This window comes from Schistocerca gregaria, chromosome X (assembly GCF_023897955.1).
Source record: "Schistocerca gregaria isolate iqSchGreg1 chromosome X, iqSchGreg1.2, whole genome shotgun sequence".
NCBI lineage: Eukaryota > Metazoa > Arthropoda > Insecta > Orthoptera > Acrididae > Schistocerca > Schistocerca gregaria.
In genome coordinates, this window is record NC_064931.1 from 141019372 (window position 1) to 141047317 (window position 27946).

The window sequence follows — 27946 nt, forward strand, 5'->3', positions numbered from 1 at the left end:
TCGTGGTGCACGGGCGTATCACAACTCAAGTCTATTTGAAGTCCTGGCAACGGCAACACGGCCGCTGCGTCGCGTTCTGCTTGTCCTTCAACGGTACCCTACTGCTTCATGCACATGTGGAGGTCAGTGTCAAAATCTGATTTTTTAAAAAAATGCACATTTTAACGTTAGGGCCAACGTGAACGTCTAAAAAATGATTATGAATACATTTTTAAAGTCAAATTAGTCACAACTGATTTTATCATCATTGTACGAAACGGTTCAACACTTAATCGTTGATCTGTGGTACGCTTGGTCTACGCAGTCTGTGTTGGTGTCCATATGGATGATGATGTGTTGTATTCCATTTAAATATAAAGAAATGGTGATAGCAGTAAGGATGTAAAACCCGCACAGTTGCTTTAGAGGAACCGTAATGTGGTGCTCTTCAATTGACTTCTTACATTCGCTAGATCCACAGAGCCAGTTCACAGAGGACTTCAGCTTAAAGAGCAAAACAGGTCTCTGCAGGATCAAACGTAGGTCGAAATCTGTATGCGAACGTCACCAGAACTGAATAGCAGACAAGGTTTTCACTTCTCCTCTCCCTACCTAGGTTCATAGTAAATGTGTTTCCAGACTAGTCGATCACATAGTTATTAGGTAACACATCACGCGGGAAAACAGCTTGAAAATTTTCAGAAAGAATATTTTCTACAGTAATTTAGTGCTCTTCTTTCGAGATCTTCAGCACGTTTGTGGGGTATATATAATTCTGATCCACTGAAGTTGTAAAATCTTCCCTAGGTGTGATGTATTCAGTATACACCATTTTTTTGTGGTAACAGTTTATCATGTAAATAATATGTCGCTAGAATATTACTGAACAACGTTTCGTAATTTCTAGACATCTGGCAAGCACGTAGCAGATTATTACCCTGTCATAATATGGTTGCATACTCTCAGTGAGCATCTTACGTGACCTACTAAGTGCTGTTGACATTCACTATTTTATGCAATAAATATTCAAATTCAGTACGGCAGTACGGAGTCCCTGTCTTAACGGAACGACAATGCGAAGATGTATTCCGGTTTTGTTTGTATCGTGCATTTTCAACGCCACGACGACGAGCATGTCATTAGAGAGAGAGAGAGAGAGAGAGAGAGAGAGAGAGAGAGAGAGAGAGAGAGAGAGAGAGAGAGACTCCATTAATCTGTTGATTTCTCATTCATTTCCGTCCGGTTAAGTTAAGGCCACTGGAATCTTAGTCGAACGAATTACGGTGCAAGGATGGAAAGACTAAGTTTAGCGTTCATTAAAAAGGACGGACTCAGTTTGAAGAACATACGACAAGAAACCTGCTGCAGAAGGACCACGCTGAGATTGACCTGAGACGACTTAGGCAATCCACGGAAAACCCAAAACAGGATGATAAGTTTTAAGTACAGCACTGCAAGCATTTGTTAAGATGATTTGTTAGATAAAGCAGAAACCTATTCCTTCCTTCGCCGCCCTCCTAATATATTCGGTGTTGTATCGCTAAGCCTAGATTATCTGTTTTGTCCTGCTACTAGTCACATTATTTTACTACGCCTTTCTAGCATTCTTCTCTGATCAAGTTTTTTGTTGCGTGTATATGAAAACAAAAGTTACTGATATAGTCTAAAAATAACTATTTGATAATTTACTAACAATACCTGGTTTTCAAAGAACATACTGCAGGGAGAGCTAAATAAAATACTTTTGGTAACCACCCCATTCAGAATAAGAATACGATATGGGACATTGGAAATATTCTTAAAAGTTTGCCCATTACGCCTAAAGGTCCGCCAATGAATATGTTAGAAGAGGCAGAAATCTGCAGTCACGTGAAAAGAATAGCGGGTAATTTACACAGTGATCAAACAAAGCTTAGGAAAAGCAATTCCTTAAACTGTTTATGAAATTGATATAAGGTGCTTCATCGTGCCTATTACTGGATCCACTTTTGATGCATAATTTATTAATCTTGTTGACAATCTCCCCATCCCTATCACCAACGTTTCATCTTTGACTTTTCCTGCCAAATTTTATCTGTTTCTCTTTCCCCTACACCTCTTACACTGCACATTCCTTACTTCCTCTCCCGTTCACTCCTTACCTCCTCCATGACATAACCTATACAATGTTACGATAACCAAATATATGGTATTTAGTCTAATATGCCCCTGTTTATCATGTTGTAAGTGATTGACTTAAACAATGACTTTAAGATGATAGGAATCCAAGTGCAATGGAGGTTTGAATGCATTCGACTTACTGTTTAAAGCTGCAAATGCACGAGGGTCTATGTACGTGTAGTATTCTCGTTTGTTAACATCGATCATAGATCTAAGTGACAGGAAGTCGTTTCTGAAAGTATTTGTATGGAGTGTAGCCATGTATGTAAGTGAAACATGGACGATAAATAGTTTGGACAAGCAGAGAATAGAAGCCTTTGAAATGTGGTGCTACAGGTGAATCCTGAAGATTACATGGGTTCATCATGTAACTAATGAGGAAGTATTGAATAGGATTGGGGAGAAGAGAAGTCTGTGGCACAACTTGACAAGAAGAAGGGATCGGTTGGTAGGACATGTTCTGAGGCATCAAGGGATCACCCATTTAGTATTGGAGGGCAGCGTGGAGGGTAAAAATCGTAGAGGGAGACCAAGGGATGAATACACTAAGCAGATTCAAAAGGATGTAGGCTGCAGTACGTATTGAGAGATGAAGACGCTTGCACAGGATACAGTAGCATGGAGAGCTGCTTCAAACCAGTCTCAGGACTGAAGACCACAACAACAACAACAACAACAATAACAATAGCCATACAGCACCACCAGGATTAGGAATCAAGTATTGGATGTAAATGCAACAAGAGAAAAACACTCACTTCACATATAAAGTAGTACTGTCTGTTGTGATCTTTTCCTAATATCAGAGTCCATTGATGCGGTTTCTCGCGACTGTACTTTTCTTAGGTGGTGTGGTTATAACGGCTGTTGCGGGTTTAGGAAGCGTGCCTGCGTGTGGAGGCAGCGCGAGACCGTGGCGCCGCCGGGAGATTCATCGTATATACATGAATACTACTAAGATGAACATGACAGTGGAAATGTGTTCAAAGATTGTCAACCGGTATTTATCAAGTAATACATAGCTACATTGCGCCACTATTCCCTTTGGATGCTGGGTGAATTTTCAATATAAATAACTTTGGGACTTTATGTACAATGCTGTTATTACGAACAAAACACACCTTGATTAAAAAATGCGTAGTCAGATCTATGTTTCGTAGTAGTATACAACGTATATAAACGGTGAATGGAAACACAGTAACCAAAATTTCTTATTTTGCTCTTAATGGTGGTTTTTTTTTTTTTTTTTTTTTTTTTTTTTTACAGTGGGGACTGCTTTATTATTTATCTTCTTACATTTCATACTGCATGCTCTTTCTATTTTTAGCTATCCTTTGCGTTGTGACTTTTTTAAGAATAAAAAGAAACTATGTACATAGGGAGTACTCTTACCTCTTCTGGGAGCGATATGCATCAATATAAAGGTTAGCATTCAGCTCTACTTTTATTAGTAGTATTTGACACACATACTTTGCGAGAGAGCGTGTCGACTGCGAGCCAGGGGTATGTTGCTGTCTGTATTACAAGGTTTCACTCTAAACCATGTGTATGCAATCACAGAGAAAAAATATTTTGTAAATTTTTCTCAAAAAATTATCGTAACTATGTACTGTGATTTTTCGATCGTGGCATGGTCTGATTATGGTATCTGGTACCAAAACCTGTAGACGGCAGGCAAAATAAGAGTGCAACTGCAGACTAAAACAAAATTTCTGATTCGGTTGGTCGTTGTTCCAACTGACGGGTAGCGGGGAATATGTAATATATAATGCAAACTTGATGTAGTTATTTCTTGTGAGAAAACTGGGCGTGAGAAAATTGGGTGTGACAACGGGGGCAGAACGTTCACTATTGTTATATTGAGCTTAATCTTGTTGATTCTGGAACTGACAAAATATCGTTAAGCGCCAACACAGGCAATGAAAAGAAAGATGCAACCCAATACAACAACAAAACAACACCAATAACAAAACTCATCAGAAAACAAGTTCCTCATAATTGGCGACTGTGTCAAGATTACAGTAGACATACGAGCAGTTTGTAAATAATGAAGTAGTTAATTTTAGATTGTATCAGCAACTTTCTAGTTTCGTAAGAACGTAAGAGAAACCTCTGATGGCTACGAAAACGTGCTCAAAAAAACGCGTATCGCTGTATTAAATTACAACCATACATATTATAAAAATGGCTATAAGTAAGGTTTCTTTTTTTTTCACACACGCACGTCTCCTCCTAAACAACTGGACAGATTTCAACCAAACTTGGAACACAAATCATTAATTGCCTGGAAAGAATCGCTGAGGGTACGAACCACCGACCTATCAAAGTAGAGGGGGGGGGGGGGGGGGGGGGGTGAGAAGGCAGTGTAGCCCAAGAGGTGCGAATATTCCGACACACTTTGCAGACAGTATTCGCACATACCACTGAATATAGCAGCAAAATGGCACCAATGTAAGACTCACTTTAGGAGATAGGACGTCATTAAGAATGGCCTTCGTGACATTGAAATTACAGGACGAAATTCGTAGATACTTGTGAAATGTGTGTATACATACATGTGGAATATGTTAAATATACGTGCAATAAGCGGGGAAAGCCCAGGGATAAAAACGCTCCTCCGGAACCCCTGAAATGATTTCAGCCAAATTTGGTACGAATGTTAGTTGTGATCTGGGACCCGCCAGGGTAGCCGAGCACGCTAACGCGCTGCTTCCTGGACTCGGGTAGGCGCGCCGGCCCCGGATCGAATCTACCCGGTGGATCAACGACAGTGTGCCGGCCAGCCTTGATGTGGTTTTTAGGCGGTTGTCCACATCCCGCTACGTGAATACCTGGCTGGTCCCCACGTTCTGCCTCAGTTCCACGCGTCGCAGACATTTGAAACACGTCCGCACTATTTCACGATTTACACTAGAAGCAGACAGTTGGGGTACACTGATTCCGTCCTGGGGGGACACTGCCAAATCCGTTGTAACCACGCCTACCCTGTGATCAGTGCGGGACTATGGCATAAGCGAAAGAAAGAAAGTTAATTGTGATCTGGAAAGAAATACTGTGGGGGTAAGAACCACCAGCTCAAATTGGAGTGGAGTGATAACGGGGAAAAGAAGTCGAGAGGAGGAGGAGGAAGAGACAGAGAGAGGGATGGAAGAGATGGATAGAAATTTTGGGGAGGAGATGGACGGAATGGGAGTGGAGGAGGATACGAACAGAGAAAGGGAAGAGGGGGAGATGGACAGACAGAGGAGAGAAATGGTGCTGAACAGCGATATGGGGAGGAAGTGATGAACAGAGAAATGGGAGAAGAGGAGACGGACGGAGAGGGGGGGTTGCAATAGGTGGACAGGGAGAGAGGATGGAGGAGATGGGCAAAGGGAGAGTGAGAGGGGGGGGGGAGGAGATGGACTAATAGAAGATGGAAAGAAATACATACCCTGCAACACCGGGGGCCGGCCGTGGTGGCCGAGCGGTTCTAGGAGCTACAGTCTGGAGCCGCGCGGCCGCTACGGTCGCAGGTTCGAATCCTGCGTCGGGCATGGATGTGTGTGTTGTCCTTAGGTTAGTTAGGTTCAAGTAGTTTTAAGTTCTAGGGGACTGATGACCTCAGAAGTTAAGTGCCATAGTCCTCAGAGCCAACACTGGGTGTTAAGCTAATAACAAATGAACATGGTAATTGATTGAACAAAAGATGACTTATTCATGTCACTGTACAGACAGTTAGCTGCTGCGGCCACAGTCGATTGTAATACTCTAGCTGTAGCCTAAGTGTTTGTTGTGAACCACCACTTCTATTTCCTTCAACTGGGCGAAAATAGGGATGCAATTTAGCCAGAGTATTGTTACAGGAACCATCCTCTCGCTGTTAGTAGCGACTTAAGACGACGAGAAACTGGAACCAGAATATGTAGGTGGGTCAAAGCCTGGCGTTTCGAGTGTGTAAGAGCCGCTCACCCTACCTACCCATACCAGTCGCAGCCTGGAATCTGCACGCCGCAAGGTATCGGCCGACACATTTGTTGAGCTCGCAGCAGTCGCTATGGAGCGAATTGGAAAACAACGGAAAACGTCAGTCACTATTACAGGAGGCGGACAGGACCTGCGGTAGCGCGAGGCGCCGCCCGGCGGCCACGCGGCTGGGGACGGACGGTGCGCCGCTGCAAGGAACCACGCTGCCAGGCTACGAGGACCACGATCTGTGCAGCACAAATATAAGGCAGAGTGACGATGCACATGTAAAAGTCTTATTGTTGTCGTGGTCTTCAGTCCATAGGCTTGTTACCTCTCTCCACGCTCGTCTATTCCTAATGCAGAATACATCCATTTCAGCCTGCTGTCAGTATTCAAGCCTTTCTCTCCTCTTACAATTTTTACCACCTCCCCCCAAACATCACACCATAGCCAAAGATTTGTCCATTGAAATATTCCCTTCATTTAGTCATCTTGGCTATAAATTTCTTTTTCCACAATTCGTTTCAGTACCCTGTCCACCCATTAGATCGATCTTCAGCACTCTTCTGTAGCACCACATTTCAGAATCTCCTATTCTCTTCTAATGTCAACTGCATACCGTCCACGTTTGACTTCCGTACAAGGCTAACTCCAGACAAATAACTTCAGGAAAGTCATCCTAACACTTAAATGTATACACTCTTTAAAAAAAAAGACGTACTAGGAAGGAATTACCCAAACTGGATGGAAATCAGTAGATGTGATGTGCATGTACAGACACAGCAGTGATTACAATTCCAGAAAAATTTAATAGTATATTTAAGAGAAAGAGCTTCACAAGCTGAGCAACTCGATAATGCACTGAGCTACCTCTGGCCCTTATGCAAGCAGTTATTCAGCTTGGCATTGATTTATGGAGTTGTTGGATGTGCTCCCGAGGGATATCGTGCCAAACTTTGTCCAATTGGGGCGTTACATCGTCAAAATCCCGAGCAGGTTTGGGGGACCCTGCCCACAACCCTCCAAAAGCCCTTATATGGGGAGAGATCCGGTGACCTTGACGGCCTACGTGGGATTTGGCAAGCGCGAAGACAAGCAGTAGAAGCTCACTCAGTGTGCGGGCAGGCATCCTCGTGCTGAACTTTAAACCTAGGATGGCTTGCCATCAATGGCAACAAAACGGGGCATAGTATCGTCGACTTACCGCTGTTCTGTAAGGGTGCCGTTGATGACAACCAAAGGGGGCGCACTTTGAAAGAAATTGCACTCCTGGTTCTCGGGCCACATAAAACAATAACCGAGTATCGAATGCTTGTGAAAATCTCATTTCGATACTGGACAGTTGTTAACACTCCCATTTTGTGTCTCAAACTGTGCTTTTCTCAAAGCACTTGTGGAGTGCAAAGTCACTTCTTTGACTTGATGCAGTACGTGATTAACAATCACGCTGCCATTAAGGATGGACTTACAAGTCAGTTTTAAATCTTCACGAAGAACAGAAATGTAGTAAAATTTCGTGAAATATTAAAACAGTCTGCCGGACCAGAACTTCAACCTACGCTCATGCCATTCTCATAGCGATGTGGGCTATTCAAGCACGGATCCAAAAAAATGTTCAAATGTGTGTGAAATCTTATGGGACTTAACTGCGAAGGTCATCAGTCCATAAGCTTACACACTACTTAACCTAACTTATTCTAAGGACAAACACACACACACACGCCCGAGGGAGGACTCGAACCTCCGCTGGGACCAGCCGCACAGTCCATGACTGCAGCGACAGACCGCTCGGCTAATCCCGCGCGGCGGCACGGATCCCATCTATCCTAAACAGCTGCAATTCTGCAAGTATCTCCTGCGAACTGGTTGTGAGAGAAAAAGAGAGCTTCAGCAGCGTTTAGAACGTAGTGCAGAGGTACTGGCCGGCCGCGGTGGTCTCGCGGTTCTAGGCGCGAAGTCCCGAACCGTGCGACTGCTATGGTCGGAGGTTCGAATCCTGCCTCGAGTATGGATGTGTGTGGTGTCCTTAGGTTAGTTAGGTTTAAGTAGTTCTAAGTTCTAGGGGACTAATGACCACAGCAGTTGAGTCCCACAGTGCTCAGAGCCATTTTTAGAGGTACTGAGAGGACTCAAGTTACAAGATAATTAGTCTTGCCTGAATAGTTCGGCCAATAACAGCATTTCTCGCCAATAACAAGAGTTCCGGTTCGGCACCCATTCTCGCATGCTGTTTCAGTCTACCAGGAGGTTTCACAAACACACACATTCCGCTGTGGAATGAAACATTAATTCTCTATTAACGAAGTACTTTTTATATACAAAGTTCATCTGTCTCATGTCAGGGCTAAGGCACACGTTTATTTGCAATCAAGTTACTGCTGACAGCGGACCACGGATCTCGAATTGTAGCTCAACATTGACATTCGACTGGAAACTTGATCATCGTCAACTCACTAGATAGGTGCAAGTTTCCATTTTAATCGAAGCACAGAGGGAATATGGTCGCATATCGATGTAAATTTATACACGTGCACACCAACGCAGGACACGTAAATGATTAGAGTTGCAATTCTCTGTAACATGTAGAACGGCCAACGGAGTGCATTAGAAGTGATCGTGTTTAGTGTTCTTACCAGACCTGGTAAAGCATGTAAGGGGTGCGAACAGCGTCAGAGTAATTATCGTGAAGGACACCGAGAAGCCGTATACTCTTGTGAGGCAGAGTTACCAGCACGTAAAAAGTTTGGAAGGGGGCCTCATTTTAGGTCTCCATTTGACCGGCTGGTCAAATCGCGTGATATGATTTTTGGAGATTTCGGATATGACTGTGGCCTGATGTTGGGATGCGTGATATCGGTTACACTCGTCGTCCAATCTCCGCTCGACTAACCACAACAAGGGGGGATCGCCGTGTTGCGCACGGAGCACTTCTTGACCCCCTCCAAAATCTGCGTTTCTCATACGAGAACAAGCAATGGACTCCCTGAAACATTACGCGTCGTCCTGCACCATTGCCCGGAGACCAGCACCAGCCGGATTATGGAATTACCGTCCAATGCGTGGGCTGCGTTTGGAGCATGGACTGCTGATGAATGGCGTTACATTGTGTTCATGGTGAGTTGTTGTTCTGCATTACCTCGGATAACCATGGTAGAAGATTATGGCGGCGACCTAGAGTGCGGTCCTGTTTCATCACTGTTTTAAAGAGGCGCAGCGGTGTCATTTGGTTTACAATCGTCAAACATCGTCATGAATCAGGCATGTGTGTGTGTGTGTGTGTGTGTGTGTGTGTGTGTGTGTGTGTGTGTGTGTGTGTGTGTGTGTGTGTGTGTGTGTGTGTCCGAGTGGCCGGCCGCAGTGGCCGAGCGGTTCTAGGCGCTTCAGTCCGGAACCGCGCTGCTGCTACGGTGGCAGGTTCGAATCCTGCCTCGGGCATGGATGTGTGTGATGTCCTTAGGTTAGTTAGGTTTAAGTAGTTCTAAGGCTAGAGGACTGATTACCTAAGATGTTAAGTCCCATAGTGCTTAGAGCCATTTGAACCATTTTTGGTGCCCGAGGCGGAATTCGACACTGAGATCTCTGTTTCAGCAGGTAGCGGCTAGCGCCACTACACCGAACCCACAGAATTTGACAAGTGAAATGATTTTTCCCTCGGCCTTACGTCGCAGCGTATTTCCGCGTATTATGTCTCAGATAACAGAGACGGAATACTCTATGTTTTTGATTTTTGTTTCACGGACAAGTTACGAGTACGCACAGTGAATTATTTCCATAACATATTTAACTGCAGACATTCAGACGACTCTCTGAAGTGATTGAGGAAATGCTGCTGATCTTTACTATTAATCCGCACGATATCGCGATATCTTACGTGATCGAACGTGTCCCTGAAGAGTGCAAGTCACAGGAGACTGAAAACCACAGCGGCACACACGACTCAGGTTACAGGAAAATGCATCGCGAATCTGGCAGCGCAGAGCAGTCAAAATGTAATAGTACAGTTGGACCGGCGTTAATTATAGTATCTTTAAACAGAAAATGAAGACTGAAATTGAATGAGTTGTTGAGCTTAGCGTCATATGACGCAAACAGCAATAACTCAGCCGCCATTCGTGATCCAGCGCTCTCTTCGACGCGACTCTGTGATCATCGACAATGTTTGGATGATGACACGATACCCCACGACACTTTGACCATAGTGCAGTTATGTATAGACTGTTGTGCTATTTAAGCTATCTATACCTGTAAAGAGTTCCAAGTTTTCGTATTTTGAAGCAGTAAACATCGCAGAATCTATTCATTCGTCTCTGAAGGAGCTCACTGTCCCTCGCTGTAGAAGGCTCATTAGCACAAGGTGATTAACTAAACCACGGCCAAACGGGCAAAATATCGCACAAGAAAGAAGAACTAGCAGTTATAACCTGAACTGTGTGAATAAATGCAACGTGAGTGTAATGTAAAGAATGCGATGTTGATGAGGTGAGATAAAGCGATCTTGGAGCCCGATGGTAGCTCACTGACGGTCACTTGTTCTGGAGAGCATCGAGGGAGCCTCTTTGAGATTTTTGATGACACAACGTCGAAAGTGTTACATGCTCCCATTCTGAGACTAAAATTTTTGACTTGTAAACCATGTGATCAGAAAGTACCGCTTCTTCTTCTTCTTGAATTGAGAATTCCTTACAAGACAAGCACTACCTCTGCATCCAGACTTAACGAAGTAGGGCACATTAGCGAACTCGGCTACGGGAGGCAGGTTATGCTATAACGCTTTTATTCTGTGGAAGCATTTGAAATGTACTATGTAGTTCTATTTAAGACACTGGGAAGAAAACGTACAAATTATGCGACTATTCCCCCTTTTGGACAATCTTACCATAAACAACTGCTGTGGTGGTGTAATGGTTTTAACGATATTCAGGGAAGATGCTATAAAAATCTTTTGTAAACACATATCAAAGGTAATTTAACATAAATAAACGGATTCTAAAATTATTGATTCTGCCTGCGTACTGCAAACAGGGGAAGCGACATCGTGGTTAAGACAACCGCCTTGTATTTGGTTTAATATCAAATTTGATTTAAGGAAAGTATCTCTATAAAATTATTTGATTTGCAGTGTTTGTGCTCCTTTGTCCCCCGTTCCTCTTACCTGTTACTTCTCCTACGAATAGCTCACAAAAGTAGGATTATTGTCTTGTCATTCAACGGCACAAGTTGCAGTGGTGATGGTGGTGGTGGTGGTGGTGGTGGTGGTAGGCGGGGATGTTGCTGGAGGTAGTGTTCCGAAAATCCTTGGAAATGTAATCGAAACGACAGACACATCATCAGAAAACTGTCCTGAATGAAGAAGAACGTCGAAACAGATTGCAGGAAAGTTCGAGAAAATCATTGTGCCGATTTACTGTACAAGTGGGAAATGAAAAATCGTTGGGTCAGAATATCGCAAAGAAGGACCTGCGTCTTTTGCCGTACAATTTGTCTGTTGCTTACGAATTATACCTTCCAGAAGAAACTGCATGTTCAGTTCTGTTGGTGCTTTCTAAATGAAATTCTGTGGGAACATTTGGCTCCCTGGCTTTTCATTTACGCAGCCGGGACCTGGTTCAGTCTATCCGGTTAGATGAACTGACGGAACACGCCACCATTATCCATCTGACAACAGCAGAAGATTGAACAGTAGTTGATAATGTTAAAATATGAGTTTTGGGCGCAACTTCCGAGTTATTTTTATTTGATCACTCTGTATTATTATTATTATTATTATTAGTAGTAGTAGTAGTAGTAGTAGTAGTGGTAGTAATATTTGCAGTTATTTAGAGCGTCATTCAGAGTTAGAATACGGACATTCGCTCAAACCGATTGGTTAACGGTATCTGCTTACCTACAACAACCATTCTTACTTCCTCAACATTTGTGCACGAGAACACTATCTCATCAAAAATATCCAGGCATTCCTTTGCAATGTGGGTCAGGAGCGGCGGATCCGCCAGAGGTGGCGAGGAGTATCTTGTTCTGAGCGGAGAAGTTAATCTAGTACTCCACTTTTTCTCTTGAATAGGGCTGTTTATCATAATGAAGTATGAATGACCGACGTTTCTGTTTCGGGGACACACAAAGAGTGATGGGAGGGCTTAAATCGGAAACTGTCTGATGAAACTGAAGTTTTTCCTAAAAAAAACCTGGAAACGTAACCACATTTGAATCTGTTTTCCTGAGCTCCATAAGCTACCACATGCCGTAGCTCCATATACAAAAATCGTTGCTGACCCTGTGTCTATGTCGTGTGGAAAATTTAGTTTTATCTTAGTAATGTACGCCTAACTTGCTGCATGTAACGTCGTTTATGAACGACGGTTATGTAAATTTACGTAACATGCGAACTGGGCAGCTGAAAATGCACCCTTGTAGGAGTTTATACCGTAATAGCTGTCTCTGGCCACACTGCTTTCCAATTTTGGAACAGTTCTCGGATCCTTTTATGAAAAGTTTCAACTTGAACATTAACAAGCATTATACCACTACATTCTTCTTTTCAAGAGCTTTCAGATGCCGTTAAAAAAGTACACCATTCTATTTCAAAAATCATATTTTCTTCAAAATCTATAACGATAAAAGGGTTACGCCACTTTATCACATAACAAAGGACGTGCCCCTTAGCGTATTATCATTTGCTGGTTACCTCGAAGAGTTCAAGAAATAAAAGGGGTTTTAAGTCTTACGTGACTCACCTTGTGTACAGCAGAATGGCCATGAGTTGAAAATTAAATGTATATACATGGATGTCAACAACGCTACGTTGGGTGTAGTACTCTATTATTTCCAGTATAGCTAGGCGCCGATGCATGAATAAATAAGGTAAATAAAGCGAGGGAAATTAAAGAGATACGGAGGGTGACTGAAATGATACTATGTCTGAACATATTAACTGGAAAAACCCTTTTTTTTACACCAGTTACCCGAAGGCAAGAATGCTTAACTACACCCTGGGAATTCTGCGAAAACAAACCCGAATCATGTAGGGTTTCCAAAAAAGAAAAAAAAAACTGTCAATTGGCTTAGTCCAAAAGGCAATGAAATTCATCCGTTCCACTTTTTCTCCCCGTCACTAAGTCGCTAATGAGCACAGTGAGATAAAGTGCGTAGCCTCATTCACGCTAAATTAAAATGAATATTCGCCGGTTAAGCAACGTTAGCCGCGTAACTCTAGCCTAAATATCACCACTCGAGCAATGGCATATGTAAGAGGAGACGCGGCTGATTAACGATGACATCCTGACACTGTTGTTTGGAGCAGAGACGGCGTGATGTAAGAGCGAGCTGCCCTGCAGTTGTCAAAACGTGATGCAGGTCAGCCCAAACGAACGCCGCCGTTGTGGTACACAAAGAAGGCACAATTAGATTGTATTGAATTGAACAGTCTATATCACTGTATATATTTCAATTTTCTGTTCGAGGAAGGCTGTCTGGAGTTCACATGAGGCTTAACACGATCTCGCATACACACAGCATTAGAGGGAAAAAAAGTTGGACATCTCATTCGTATAGTTCCTATATTTGCGATCCGTGTAAGGTTTTCTATGAGAACTCCACCTTAACTGCAGACTAGTGCATACCGTTTCTGGCTACTGACGTGGCCCCATGTACGATTGTACATGTCTCCCTTAGGTTTTCCCGAGATTGGAAGCTCTGAATCGGTGTCCCACGTCTTTCGAGGCCAATGTAGAAGCTTCCTGAGTAAATAAACGGTGCATCTGATACACAAACCAACTGTCCCAAATTGACGAAGAAAGCCTTCTGAAATGTAATTTTAGACTGGTTCTCTCGCACATTAATGAGCAATTGGGTGCGCTAATATGAAACTCACAAGCAGATTTAAACTGTGTTCCGGACCGTGACTCGAACCCAGGTTTAGCACTTGCCCGCAAAAGACTAAGTTCTGGGTTCGAGTCCCGTTCTGGTATATAGTTTTAATCTGTAAGGAAGTTTCAATACAACAGCTTATTTCGTAAAATAAGTCGTTTATCCAAGTCAAAATTTAATAGCAGTATGTACCTATTTGGTTGTACTTCATTTTCATGGTTTCTTCAATCCAGTTTAAATGTTTGTGAGTAAATAGTTCCCAATTGTTAATAAACCGGTTTCGGGAAGTCTCATCATCATAGCCATCCATGTACTACCTAAGATCCACTTATTCGCTCCGTATGCTGTAAACATCAACTATGTAGATGGCAGTGCTACATGATATCACACTTAGATGCGAATTCAGGTTATGTGCTTCACACATTGCTCATTTGATTACGATTTTACGACATTTTGGCCAAATTGTGTGTTTTTTCTGTAATCTCAAATACGAGGATTGCCCACAAAGTAACGCATCACATGTTTTTCCTTGAACAATTTGTTATTGGACATAATGAGAATGACACACACACGAAAGAATAGTGTGTTATCTACATACGCTATTTTTTCACATAATCTCCACCCCATTCTATGGCCTTCCTCCAGTGCGAAACAAGGGTGTGTATGCCATCTCAGAAAATGTTTTGCACGATCGAAATCTTTTAATGGCCCAAACAAGTGGAAGTCGGCGGTGCCTAGGTCAGGGCTGTTAGGTGTGTGAGCCGTGGATGGTCTCCCCGACCGCAGCAAATCGTGGAGCTCCGCCGAACCGCCTTTTAGTGACCTCACCCTCCGTGCCCAGCGACTAACTGTACTTCTGTCGCCCGCAGATGCTCCACAGACTTTGCACAAGCGTTTGTGAATATTCGCCACAGTTTTTCTTTCTGCAATGAGAAATTCAATGACGGCACGTTGCTTGTAACGTACATCGCCTACAGACACCATTTTGAGACTCTCCCGCAGCTACGCTATCTGTCGGCATTGATGGAAACTTGGCGCGCTCACTAGCAATAATACACCTATAACGTCTCTCAATCGTAGCAGTGTTTTCGGCTGAGAAAAAAGATGTTGTGCATTACTTTCTAGGCAACCCTCGTACTTAAGAGAAAACGTTGTTCAGGTCGCCATAGAGACTAACTACACTTATTCAGCCACCATTGTGACCCGTACACCATTTCCCGTCTTTTCCTTGGTAGTACGCATTAAATATATGAAATTTCACAGATTTAATACTTTTAGTCCCGTAACATTGAAATATGGGATTGGGATTGGTGTAATAGTACCTGTGAACTATGATGAAATTTTAATGGGTAGTTTTATGTGATTGCAGGCTTCCATGGCATGTTCCAATAATAAAATCTTCTCGGGTGATTAGCCGACTGGGTGCGTTATCTTGTTGCAACGTTTCAATAAATAGTAATAAATGTCGTGTGACTAAGGCCTCCCGTCGGGTAGACTGTTCGCCAGGTGTCACCTCGGGGACTTGCTCGTCGATGGGGATGAAATGATGATGATTAGGACAACACAACACCCAGTCCGTGAGCGGAGAAAATCTCCGACCCAGCTGCGAATCGAACCCGGGCCCTTAGGATTGACATTCTGTCGCACTGACCACTCAGATTCCGGGGGAGGACAACGTTTCATTGAGTTTAGTACACGAAGATGTCGCCTTCAGATAATGGGTACGAAACTCATTGAAACGTTGCACAAGATGACGTCACCACTCGGCTGATCATCCGAGAAGATTTTATCCTTAATAGGTGGTTCAAAATGGTTCAAATGGCTCTGAGCACTATGGGACTCAACTGCTGTGGTCATTAGTACCCTAGAACTTAGAACTACTTAAACCTAACTAACCTAAGGACATCACACACATCCATGCCCGAGGCAGGAATCGAACCTGCGACCGTAGCAGTCGCACGGTTCCGGACAACGCACCTAGAACCGCGAGACCACCGCGGCCGGCCCTTAATAGGTGGTTTGCTACAATAATTTCTGACATTCAGTCCTTGCAGCGCAGTTATCAGTTCATCTGAAATGAAAGGTATATTATTTATTTCTAGAGTTTAACTTCTCCAAGACTACCTTCATCTACTGAAATCTTTCAGTTTAAGTCACAACCAGGAGACAGAGGATTTCAGGCTCTCGTCAAAATAGAGGTCACAGAAACGGAGCACTATGCATGAAGAGGTGTAACTCTTTCATCTCAAATAACGTATGAGTCGTTAATGATCTTTGTAATCTATTTTAAGCTAGATAAAGAGTAACCAGGGACTTACGAAACAAATACCAACATTTCAATAATTTCACTACGATACAGAATGTTACATAGCCGAAGAGTCATTAGCCAGAATATCAGTGCACCATCCTGTCCTGAAGGAATTCTGCAGAAGTAGCATAGATCTCTGTTTCGTTCAGGAATACAATAAATCTGACAGTGTTTAATGTAAATGAAAGAAAACTAATACAACCACATAGTATGCTCTTCAGCTCGTTCTACCTCGAAGATGTAGCCAATTTTAGTAGCCTGAACTTCGGATTTTATTGTTTTCCCACTCTCGTTCATATGACATACAGGGTGATCCAAAATTCTTACAGTCTCACGCCATAGCACGATAACAGAATAAAAATGTGTCTACGAAACTTACGCAACATTCGTATCTTCGGTAGAAAATGGAAGTCAAAGAAAGGCTATTTGGCCACTCTAATAACATGTACAATTGTCTTCATTCAGTTCTGTGTTGTGCAGTGCGTAAAGTTTTGTGTTAGAATACTAGAGTTGGAGAGTTCTATTCCAGGTGTAGGTGAATTTCTTCATTATTATTTTAATGTGTGAATAATGTTGTAGAATACACTGCTTCTTCTACTATGCCTAGCCTAAAAAACTACAGTTTCTTAACCTTTTTCCCTCGCGCGATCGGCGAGTGGAACAGAGGGAGGGGGAGGGGGAGGGGATATGACTTTCGCGCGAATTGTGCCCTCCGCCACACACCGCTTGGTGGCTAGCGGAGTACATATGTAGATATAATATAACAATAATTGATGAGACACGTCATAAATATTCCTGAACAGTGACAATCATTTGAAAATAAATTATCCCTCGTAGGACAGAAATAGCTACAAAGCTTATCAATGTGGAGATGTTAAAAATGGGTTCAGTTGTAATAGTTTATGTAAACTTTTAGTGAAAGCATGTAAATGGACCAGAAAAGCATGGGGGAGGAGTTATTGTGTGAAACAGAACAGAGTGCACGCTTGAAGTCAAAACATGTCTTTAAAAGTGGGATAATAAGAACGACTGAACTCTAATTTCTGTGTTAATATTAAATTATTGCATGTGTTTTGTGTAAGACCTGGTTTAATTTCTGTACACCGATTAATAACTCCGATAACACATCACGCTGTTTAACATTACAAAGTAAAAAAGTGCATGTAGATCCAAACTCAAACTCTAAAATTCTAACACAAAACTCTACGCATAGCAGTATCTATGCAGTGCAGCTACGGCGTACTAAATGGCGACACTCATCGCACATATTATTACAGCGTTGCCATATTGTCTTCATTTGGCGTCCATTTTGCACTGAAAATGTGCGTGGAACAAAATTTTGGTAGATACGTATCTGCCGGCCGGAGTGGCCGTGCGGTTCTAGGCGCTACAGTCTGGTACCGTACGACCGCTAAGGTCGCAGGTTCGAATCCTGCCTCGGGCATGGATGTGTGTGATGTCCTTAGGTTAGTTCGGTTTAATCAGTTCTAAGTTCTAGGCGACTGATGACCTCAGATGTTAAGTCCCATAGTGCTCAGAACCATTTGAATTTAGATACGTATCTGCAATACTAGCATGCAAGGAATCGCATTGTAGTGTCCCTTGAGCGAATTTTGATTCATTCTGTGTAACACAATCATTTCACTTTGGAAAAGTCTCAAAAAGAGCGTTATTTATTGATTTTGTTTCACCTAATTAACATTCAACAATGAGAATATCTACGAAGCATTTGTCATATGCTTAGAGACGTGATGATGTTTAGAAGACCCCAGTTGTAAACAGGCTTTTGACGTTCTGCATAGAGCTTATAGTGAAAAAGCGATACACCAAGATTTCGTTGTTGAATTCTATATTTCGACTTTTCCACGTGTGTAATTTAAAATTATCTTAATTAAAAATCTTGTATTCGAATGGTGACCCACTTCTCACGTGACCTCCTAGAAGGATCAAGAACAAGCTATCTACAAAATGCTAACAAGCTCTCACGTATGTAAACAATGTCCTCATCTTCGTCAATCAGGTCAGCTGCAGGGTAGTTGTAGTAGTAACAGTAGGAGGACGAGTGAAATATAGCATGTTCACTGCAAGCGCGCTCTCTCTCTCTCTCTCTCTCTCTCTCTCTCTCTCTCTCTCTCTCTCTCTCTCTCTCTCTCTCTGTGTGTGTGTGTGTGTGTGTGTGTGTGTGTGTGTGTGTGTGTGTGTGTGTGTGTGTGTGTGTGTGCGTAGTAAAACATATCGTTTCCATTAGCTAAAAAGTCAGCTGTAACAGTTTGCCCATTTAGCAACAGGACTCTTCGAAGAGGCTTTCAGCATAACACTAAGTTACGCTTATTTCGACGCATTACCATCCGAACTCCTGTGGTGAAACTTCTAGCGCTAGAGGACTTTTAAGCTTAATCTTCAGGTTGAAAATAACTGCATCAACATAATTTTTTATGAAACTTTGGGTTTTAGTGTTTCAAATGAAGAGTATACGCAGAAATAATTACAGGTATGGACGATACTAATTAGCAAAACACAAAGTCTCCTCAAATTTCTTCATGCAAACAAATTTCAGCATGTAAAGAGTAGACTTATAAGTATGTGTCAATTCGGATAAAATACTTCTGCGTTTTAGTTTAGTGACCTTGACGAGAGCCGCTAAAAAGAGAGTCCAAACGTAGGTCCCAATAATTCTTTTCACAGTGTCGTAGTATAACACGCAAAATTTCTACATAAAGTTTAAGCGTATGAGTGCTACCACCATTTACTCCATGTCTGCAATTTTAAGTTATATTTGAATGATAACAGTAATAGCGTTAAGTCTGGCTTTACAACCTTTATCTTTGCTACAGTTACTAACTGACCATTTATATCTGTTGCTGTTGCTGTTGTTGTTTGTACTGTTACCATTTATCCTTTGGAAACTAAACTGGGTGAAAACCTCCTAAGATGGATTCATTGTGTATAATTCATACCAAAACGTCTATACTATTTCTAGAAACGTATTTCTACTATTTAAGTGGTTGTCTGTAATTTAGCATGTTCATGTATTGAAAGATTATGGTGCCGAAAACTTGTACGATAACAGGACACAGAATTCTTGGAGTGGTTTGATTAAGACAATTTTTTAAGTTGCAATACGTGTATCTCAAAACTGAGAAGAATATAGCCGGGTGAAGTAATATGTAACCAAATTAGTGCCCAGAAGATAATAGTTAAAGATCACAACTGAAACTAGTGGAAGAAGAAGTATATTCGAATTTTATATACATGAAAAACGTGATGATCAATCGAAAAAATGACCGCATCGTAACTATAATTACAGCTCTCTCACAGTATGGAGCAAAAATACAAAAGTTTGTTACTGGGAGATATTTGTTAGCAACTGAAATTAGAACAATAAGAAATTGCATCAGGAAGGGAACTATTCAATGATAAAACTGGGAGCCCAGAATAGAAGACGTCATAAGCAATAAGTGGACTAAGGGTACGTGTTTTCAGGGAATCTATTTGATTCTTTTTCGAAGACTATAATAAGCAAGTAGATTAATCTTTCATTGCGCCGTCTAGACTCAAGCTTGTTAGTAGACCAAAAGAAAGATAAATGGTGCACAGCTCTGACAGTAGATATACTACAAAACTTCGCTTTCTTTAATATTGTTTTAATTTTTAACTGGTAATCTCCTGATACGTGTATTAGTGTCTGTAGACCTATCAGAGCGACAATATACAAACTTTAAATCGTACTAAGTTTAATTTTTTCGTGCAGAGGCAATAGCGACGTACAAGTCTGCTGAGAATCTCAATAAACTACTAGGACTCTAATGAATTTTCTGTTATTCACCTCAACTATGGATCACATACAACCAAAAGCTTTCCCAGAGCATCAGGATGAAAACAGAATTACCATTCCTCGTTGAGGAGACAATACAGGAATATTCAGTGCAGGAAAGGTAATCCATCACCTAGGATATTCGATCTTCAGTATCATAAACATTTATTACAACCAATCAAGCATGAAATGAAAAGGCATTGTATTGACAGTCGAGGGTAATATTTACCTTTCCGCATGGACAAAAATATTAATCATCAAGAAGAATGTTACAGTTAATTATTAGAACAACTCATCCTGTCCAATTTCTCACTACGGGAATGGCGTCTCATACACGAAATACGATCTTCCATTCAAACAGAAGCTTTACTATTCAATGGTTTATAAAAAGAGACCACAGATCGCTTACACAGTGGTTAATAAATTATTCTCAGAGAAGTAGCTTTATTGTCATTGTGTGTGTGCATGCAAGTGTAGCAGACAGCTGTACGTCCTTAAAGTAAATCTGATGTTTGTCCACAACACTGGACACTCCTACAAATATTAGAAAATATGTACGGTTTAGGTATATTAGAATGAATATAAATACATAAGTAGCGTCTGCAATCATGTTGTAAGACGCATATCCATCCGTGCATGCACGTATTTCTGTGACTTGATGAGTCAGCAGCATTTGTGACTGTGCTCAGATAGCGACAACTCTTACAGCCACGGCCAGGGACAGTGCCATACACATTTTACTGTCTCCGTACGATGCAAGTCGCTGCAAACCTTCCTCTAGTCTTCAGAGTAATGTAATCATTCCACGGCCAGTTACCTTACAGATAGTTGCGCATACTTTAAGTTCTTTACACTTTATTTAATATATTTGCTAAATTTGGGGCATCCATCTAAGAGTCTACCTGTGGAAAGAGTCTCCCGGTAAATGCTTTTGAAGACCACGTACACAGATACATATATTTATAAATTAACGGTAGGTAATGTCCATACATAAGGGTAAGGGGAGGGGTGGAGAAGGATGGGGAGGAGGAGGAGGAGGAGGAGGAGGAGGAGGAGAGAGAGAGGGAGAGAGAGAGAGAGAGAGAGAGAGGGGGGGGGGAGAGGGAGAGAGGGGGAGAGGGAGAGAGAGAGAGAGAGAGAGAGAGAGAGAGAGAGAGAGAGAGAGAGAGAGAGAGAGAGATAGATATTGGTTTCAGGCTCTATCGTTAGTTTCTTATCCTCTCCAGGAAAGCAAGAAACTTTTTATGCTACTGTTACAGAGTTTCCACCAGGAATTCTTCAAGGACATGACAACAAACCTTGAAGGACCATCACATTTTTTCCCTTGCAATTTATAGTGGTAAAGCGTTATATTACCATGTTTCCCTCTTTCTGTTGATTCGAATAAGATTGCATAATGCGATGAACGTGAAGTCTATTGTAATTTAGCACACACATATATCAGCTACGTATCATTTATAGAGAATCTTTCTAAGTTCCTTGTAATGCAATATTTTTAGTGAAGATGATGTCTCTAGATTCGTTATCTTTGAGAGTTGTAGCATACGGTACAGTGGATCGTGATATGAGACACACTGGAGCAAAAATTAATCACCTCAGACCATAGGTTCTAGCAAGCCTGAGAGGACGTAAGAGGTTAAAAGTTGTGTGTTAATAAATGAGAGCTGGTCCTTTTAATGCAATATGTTTATAAAATTAAGTGAGTGGCCATTTTTCCTCGGATCCTAGTTAAACTTCAATAGCCTAATTTGGTATAAAATAAGAACAGTTAATCTTCCATACAACTCAATTCTTTTCACATCTCAATCTATATCTATTCATTTCTATAGGAATCTCAGTGGTCTACAACATATATGAGTAATATAATTGTTTTCTTGGTATAATAACATAAATGAAAAGTGGAGCCAAGTTCCTTCTAAGAAGTAGCATATGATCAAACTAAAATACTCAAAACAATATATTTGTACTAAGGAGGTAATTGTAACCATCATCACAACACGAGACTACCGAAATATGTCTGTCAAAGCTGCTACAAGTTTCTTTAAGAAACAAAATTCTGTTGTAAAAGGCATTAACGTCTACGAGATAATCAATATCATCATCGTCCGGTATCTGTGTATTTCGGCACTGAAACTACGATCTTTTTTGCCCCCAAACTTTTTCTTTTTTTCAGTTCCCTATAATATTCCACTGTAGCAGTGCATGGGTGACAGTGTATGCAACAGAATTAAAAGTGTTAGAAATTGTTGCTATTATTGAGGTATTATACTGCGTTGAGCGACACATGGAGCATTTTGCATTCAGATAGTATTGATAACTAATATATAACGGAACTTAACAGAAAAAATATTTTGTTACTTTGTATATGATACACTCTCAGATTATAAAAACGCACCACGAACGAATTATCCGAGTGGGACGGAAATCTGTTGATATAATGTACACGCAGAGACAAATGATCATAATTTCAGAAAAAAATTATAATTTATTAAAGAGAAAGAGCATCACAAACTGAACAAGTCAATAACGCGATGGCCCACCTCTGGCCCTTATCCAAGCATTTATTCGGCTTGTCTTTGATTTATAAAATAGTTGGATGTCCTCCCCAGGGATATCGTGCCAAATTCCGTCCAATTGGCACATTACACCGTCGAAAGCCGGAGCTAGTTGAGGGAGGGTCCCTACCCGCAATACTCCAAACAGTCTTAGTTGCGGAGAGATACGGCGATCTTGTTGACCAAGGTAGGGTTTAGTAAGCACGAAGACAAGCCATAGAAACACTCTCCATGTGCGGGTGGGGATTATCTTGCTGAAATGTAAGCACAGATGGCTTGCAATGAAGACTAACAAAATGGGGTGTAGAAAATTGTCACGTGCCACTGTGTAAGGGTGCAGCGGATGGCAACCAAAGAGGTCCTGCTAGGAAAAGAAATAACACCCCAGGCTATCAAGTCTGGTTATCGGGCCTTATAGGGGTCGCCAGTCACATTGGTACGATACCGCAGTCCAGGGCGTCTTTGGCCTCAAATGTCATGTAATGGGGTAGAATTGTCTTCAGTGACATTTCCTCTTCGAAGTGAGCCCCGGTGAACAGTGGAGATGTTTATGGAGACGACTCTGACAGTCGTGGGATGCCATCCTGACTGTAGCTCGCCATATGGCGGTCTGGGGTGCCATTTCTTTTCGTAGCAGGACCTCTTTGGATGTAATCCGCGACACACAGCTGTACTTCACGATATTCTGCGCCCCGTTGTGTTTCCTTTCATTGCAATCCATCTTGGGTTTACATTTCAGCAAGATAATTCCCGCTCGCACCCAGAGTTTGTATTGCTTGCCGCCTTGCTTGCCAAACCATGCCTTTGCCAAAAAGGTCACCGGATCTTTCCCCAGTTGAGAATCCCTAGAGTTCCAACTAGTTCGAGATTTTGAGGATCTAGCTCACGAATTGGACAGAATTTTACATTATATCTGTCAGGAGGGCATCAAACAACTCTGTCAATCAATGGCAAGCCCAATAACTGCTTGGTTAAGGGCAGGACGTGGACCAACGTGTTACTGACTTGCTCAATTTATGAAGCTCTTTCTCGTGAATAAATCATCGAATATTTCTGAAATTGTTATCATTGTTTGTCTGTACACGTACGTCAAATTTGCCGATTTCCGTCCAATTCGGACAATTCCTTTATGATGCATATTTTTTTCTGTCTTACAGTGTATTTCGGATGTGGCAACAGATGGACTGAAACTACTTTCCACGTTGGTTCGCTGGCACATTGCTGCCAACTCAGTAGCTAAAAATAAAACAATGGCTTGATCTGTGCCAACGGCTAGTTACTACTACTACTACTACTACTACTACTACTACTACTACTACCACCACCACCACCACCACCACCACCAGGTAGCGCTTAAGTTAATGTTACTATCACAACCAACAAGACACGCGCGGATAGCATCGTGTACGTTAAGAACGTGGGGAGGTAACAAGAAATCCTTTGAACGATGCTGAACACAAATGTTCATTTCTAGGAAAAGAGCGTTACCAGTTCATTCGCTAATAAATTATTTAAAAATTTTGTTTAATTTGAAAACGATGTCGCATGACAGGGCACAGAGCGCGCGCGCGCACGACACACACACACACACACACACACACACACACACACACACACACACACACACACACACACACAGCTAACAGAAGTGTGTGAATTGCCACTAAGAGATTGGCAGTACAACTGAATACAGAGATGAAGCAGCGCCTGTCATTTTGCGCTTCTTTGTGGAAGCACTCGCCTGTGATCCAGCGGACGGCTAGCAGTGACCTCGGCGCTGACCTCAGCAAATTGGAGCCGTCAAGTGAATCACTCCAGCAAGCGCCCACGGCTAGAGTCCGCAAAATTCACGATCTTGGGTGAACTCTGCAGGCATGTGTTATGTATATCTGAGATGCTATTTGATATCTCACTTTCAGCCAGTGCGTCTGCTAAAGATCAGCTGTCGCCAACTTAACACATCTCGCCACGTCCGTAGGCATTTGAAAATGCTAGCTCGATCAAAGTAAACACACATGAAGTACTTATTTGGATATACAAGTAATGTGGCCACAAAATACGATTTCACAACTCGCAAATAAGGAAATTAGGTTTCCGTTAAGTGGTTAAATGCAATAAACAATAACTTTTCTTTAGCCATTATACAAAGATTACAGTAATGCTGTGCGTGTGTGAATTTGAGGTTATTATTTATAGAAAATCAGTAGGAAGCGTTATTAATCATATTCTAATTACTGGCTCATTTGGTTAAATACGTGTTTCTGGGATTCATTTTAACTTTGAAATACTTCATGTTTACACTTTAAATTTGGTCAGCGACATGTGCTTTTCGTCCAAACTGAGGTAAGAACTTCATGCTTTGGTTTGTTTTTACTGCACTGCAAAGTGGCAGATTACCTAAATACATTTGCCAACAGAATTTCTTTATTCTCTATCAGAAAAAAATAGCTCTTACTTACTAACATCGCAACAACCTACTTCTGTCGATTTTTTATGGACTAAGGTACTGTATTTAGTGACAGAGTGTTATTGGCATGAGAAGAATGGCAACAATGTGTTTGTTACTTTCAGTAGAGGAAAAAAAGACACGCTACGGCTATAGTGGAAAATGTGAGAACCACTGCTGCTGGGACGGCACAATTTCAGCACCTCCACTGGCACGTAAACATATACTATTTTTAACTGGCTCTCCTAAAAACCGGATTTCGTAAAACAATTTCCCAATACCGCTCCTGGTTGATGACGTAAACATTTCAATACCGATTCAGGAAACGCGGTTGTAGCTCCGGATTTCCATTTCCACAATCTATTTTCGCTTCATCGTAGACACAAAACAGTTTTTGAAACGTGCTTGGGTTACCAGGTTATGTCTCGTTCCTAAAAAAATTCAGCTAATCTGGACGGAGTGACTTTTTGTACAGTGAAGAAGAAGTAGAAACATTAGTGTGAGAATGTACTTGTCTGGCTCCAATATTTAATTGAAAAGAAACTGCCATTGTACTGGCTGAATCAGAAACCGGGAAATCCGAATCTCAGACGCTACATTTTACCCGTCTAGGAATGCAGCTATAGGTGTCGTTATATAAACATGACAGCGAAAATCGGTTTCCAAAATTCGGTTTTTGTCTCCGTATGTTATATCACGTGTGAACCTACTGGCAGTGGCTGCTCTCTGCTGTCCGTCTACCCATTTGCTCTATGTTTCAGTGCGAATATTAATTGGAAGTGATATGTCAATGCTCTTGTGTTTTAAGAGTTCTCGATGCGGTTAGCAGAAGTATATTGTTCTAGTATAAGTTGTTGCTTTATTGTCTCGTTGGATAAAAAATTGTGGTTTCAACTATACTACAGCTTTGTGTTCTACCTCTTGTGAAAAAACTTATTTTGCTACCTTGAACAGTTTATGAAATCACACTAGGTTTCAACGTTATGTTGATGAGTTGATCACAGAATGATCAAGATGTTTTACTTGACAGGTATGGGGATAGGAATTCGGTTGTACCCCTCTCAAAGTAAATGTCCCCGACGATTTAGGTAAATCACAAAAAACTTTCATCGGAATAGCCAGACAGGGATTTGACCTATGTTTAGAAAATAACTGTTGTGTCATCGGTATGTGTAACACACTGCCTAAATTTTGCTGCAAAATCGCTAAGTACTCTGACTTACGGAACTAAGGATTTCTAGTAAATTTTGTAAGAGTCGTTCATGAGCGCATTTAATATGACCACTACTTTAGGTTTACATCTTACCAGGTCGAGAGAGGGCGTTAAATGGGCGCACTGGGCAGGAACGAAAAGGGCGAACACTAATGACTTAGCAAATGTGATGGTACGTAATATCGCGTGGGGTCTCCCATTGCCATGCGGACTGCAGAGACACGCCATGGAAGTGAGTGTACAAGTCCCTAGTACTCTTCTGGAAGCAGCTGATACCAAATCGTTTGCAGAGCGGCAGCCAATTCTGATCTGTTAGTGGGTGCAGAATCCATGGCACGGGACCTGCGTTCTATGCCATCCCAGATATGCTTGATAGGGCTCAGAACACGATACACCCTGGACACGGTTGAAAGTGTGAAGTCGAATTTCTGCACCACTGCCAAAATCTAAATTCCCATCCGTTTGGCACCGACCACCATACCCCGTTCGAACGGCGCCATCTCACGATGACGTTGCATGTTACAGAAATCACTTGCACAACCACTTCTCAGAGAGTCTCCTATACAACAGCACGTGGCACAGAGGGGGTGTGGCACACATACGACACACCTGCGCTATCTGTGCCCCACTGTGACATATGCTAAGTCAGTGTAAAACACTATGAATACAGAATGAGATTTTCACTCTGCAGCGGAGTGTGCGCTGATATGAAACTTCCTGGCAGATTAAAACTGTGTGCCCGACCGAGACTCGAACTCGGGACCTTTGCCTTTCGCGGGCAAGTGCTCTACCAACTGAGCTACCGAAGCACGACTCACGTCCGGTACTCACAGCTTTACTTCTGCCAGTACCTCGTCTCCTACCTTCCAAACTTTACAGAAGCTCTTCTGCGAAACTGTGAGTACCGGACGTGAGTCGTGCTTAGGTAGCTCAGTTGGTAGAGCACTTGCCCGCGAAAGGCAAAGGTCCCGAGTTCGAGTCTCGATCGGGCACACAGTTTTAATCTGCCAGGAAGTTTCATATCAGCGCACACTCCGCTGCAGTGTGAAAATCTCATTCTGGAAACATCCCCCAGGCTGTGGCTAAGCCATGTCTCCGCAATATCCTTTCTTTCAGGAGTGCTAGTTCTGCAAGTTTCGCAGAAGAGCTTCTGTAAAGTTTGGAAGGTAGGAGACGAGGTACTGGCAGGAGTAAAGCTGTGAGTACCGGACGTGAGTCGTGCTTCGGTAGCTCAGTTGGTAGAGCACTTGCCCGCGAAAGGCAAAGGTCCCGAGTTCGAGTCTCGGTCGGGCACACAGTTTTAATCTGCCAGGAAGTTTCACTATGAATACATTTCATACGCTCATGTGAATCTCGAAGTATTTCGCTGTAACCTTCACGGAAAATGCGGGCTTCCTACTTTTCTTGTATAAATAACCCAAGATATACTTCGAAATAGCTAAGTTGAACCGAGTTTTTCCATTAGTTTATTTTCAGAAGGCACTAAGGAAGGCCTGCAACGGTAATCACGTCGCAGAGTATGCTATCAGGAGAACCGAGGAAGAATTGTGTGGAGCATCCCGCCAACGATGTGAAATAAAGGAGGGGCAGTCACAGTATTAGAATGAAGTGACTTACAGAAATAGAGGAATACAAAAATCATGGAATTAGTATCCAACTCCTA

At 42.1% G+C, this 27946-nt stretch overlaps 1 protein-coding gene and 1 non-coding gene across 5 annotated transcripts in view; both read right to left on the bottom strand.

The window, feature by feature from the left end:
* Positions 1-27946, bottom strand: part of LOC126297535 (excitatory amino acid transporter 1) — a 661389-nt gene that overhangs the window by 149704 nt on the left and 483739 nt on the right. The window lies entirely within an intron of this gene.
* On the bottom strand, positions 27019-27093 carry Trnas-cga (transfer RNA serine (anticodon CGA)). Its single transcript has one exon. It is a non-coding gene; the product is annotated as a tRNA-Ser (tRNA).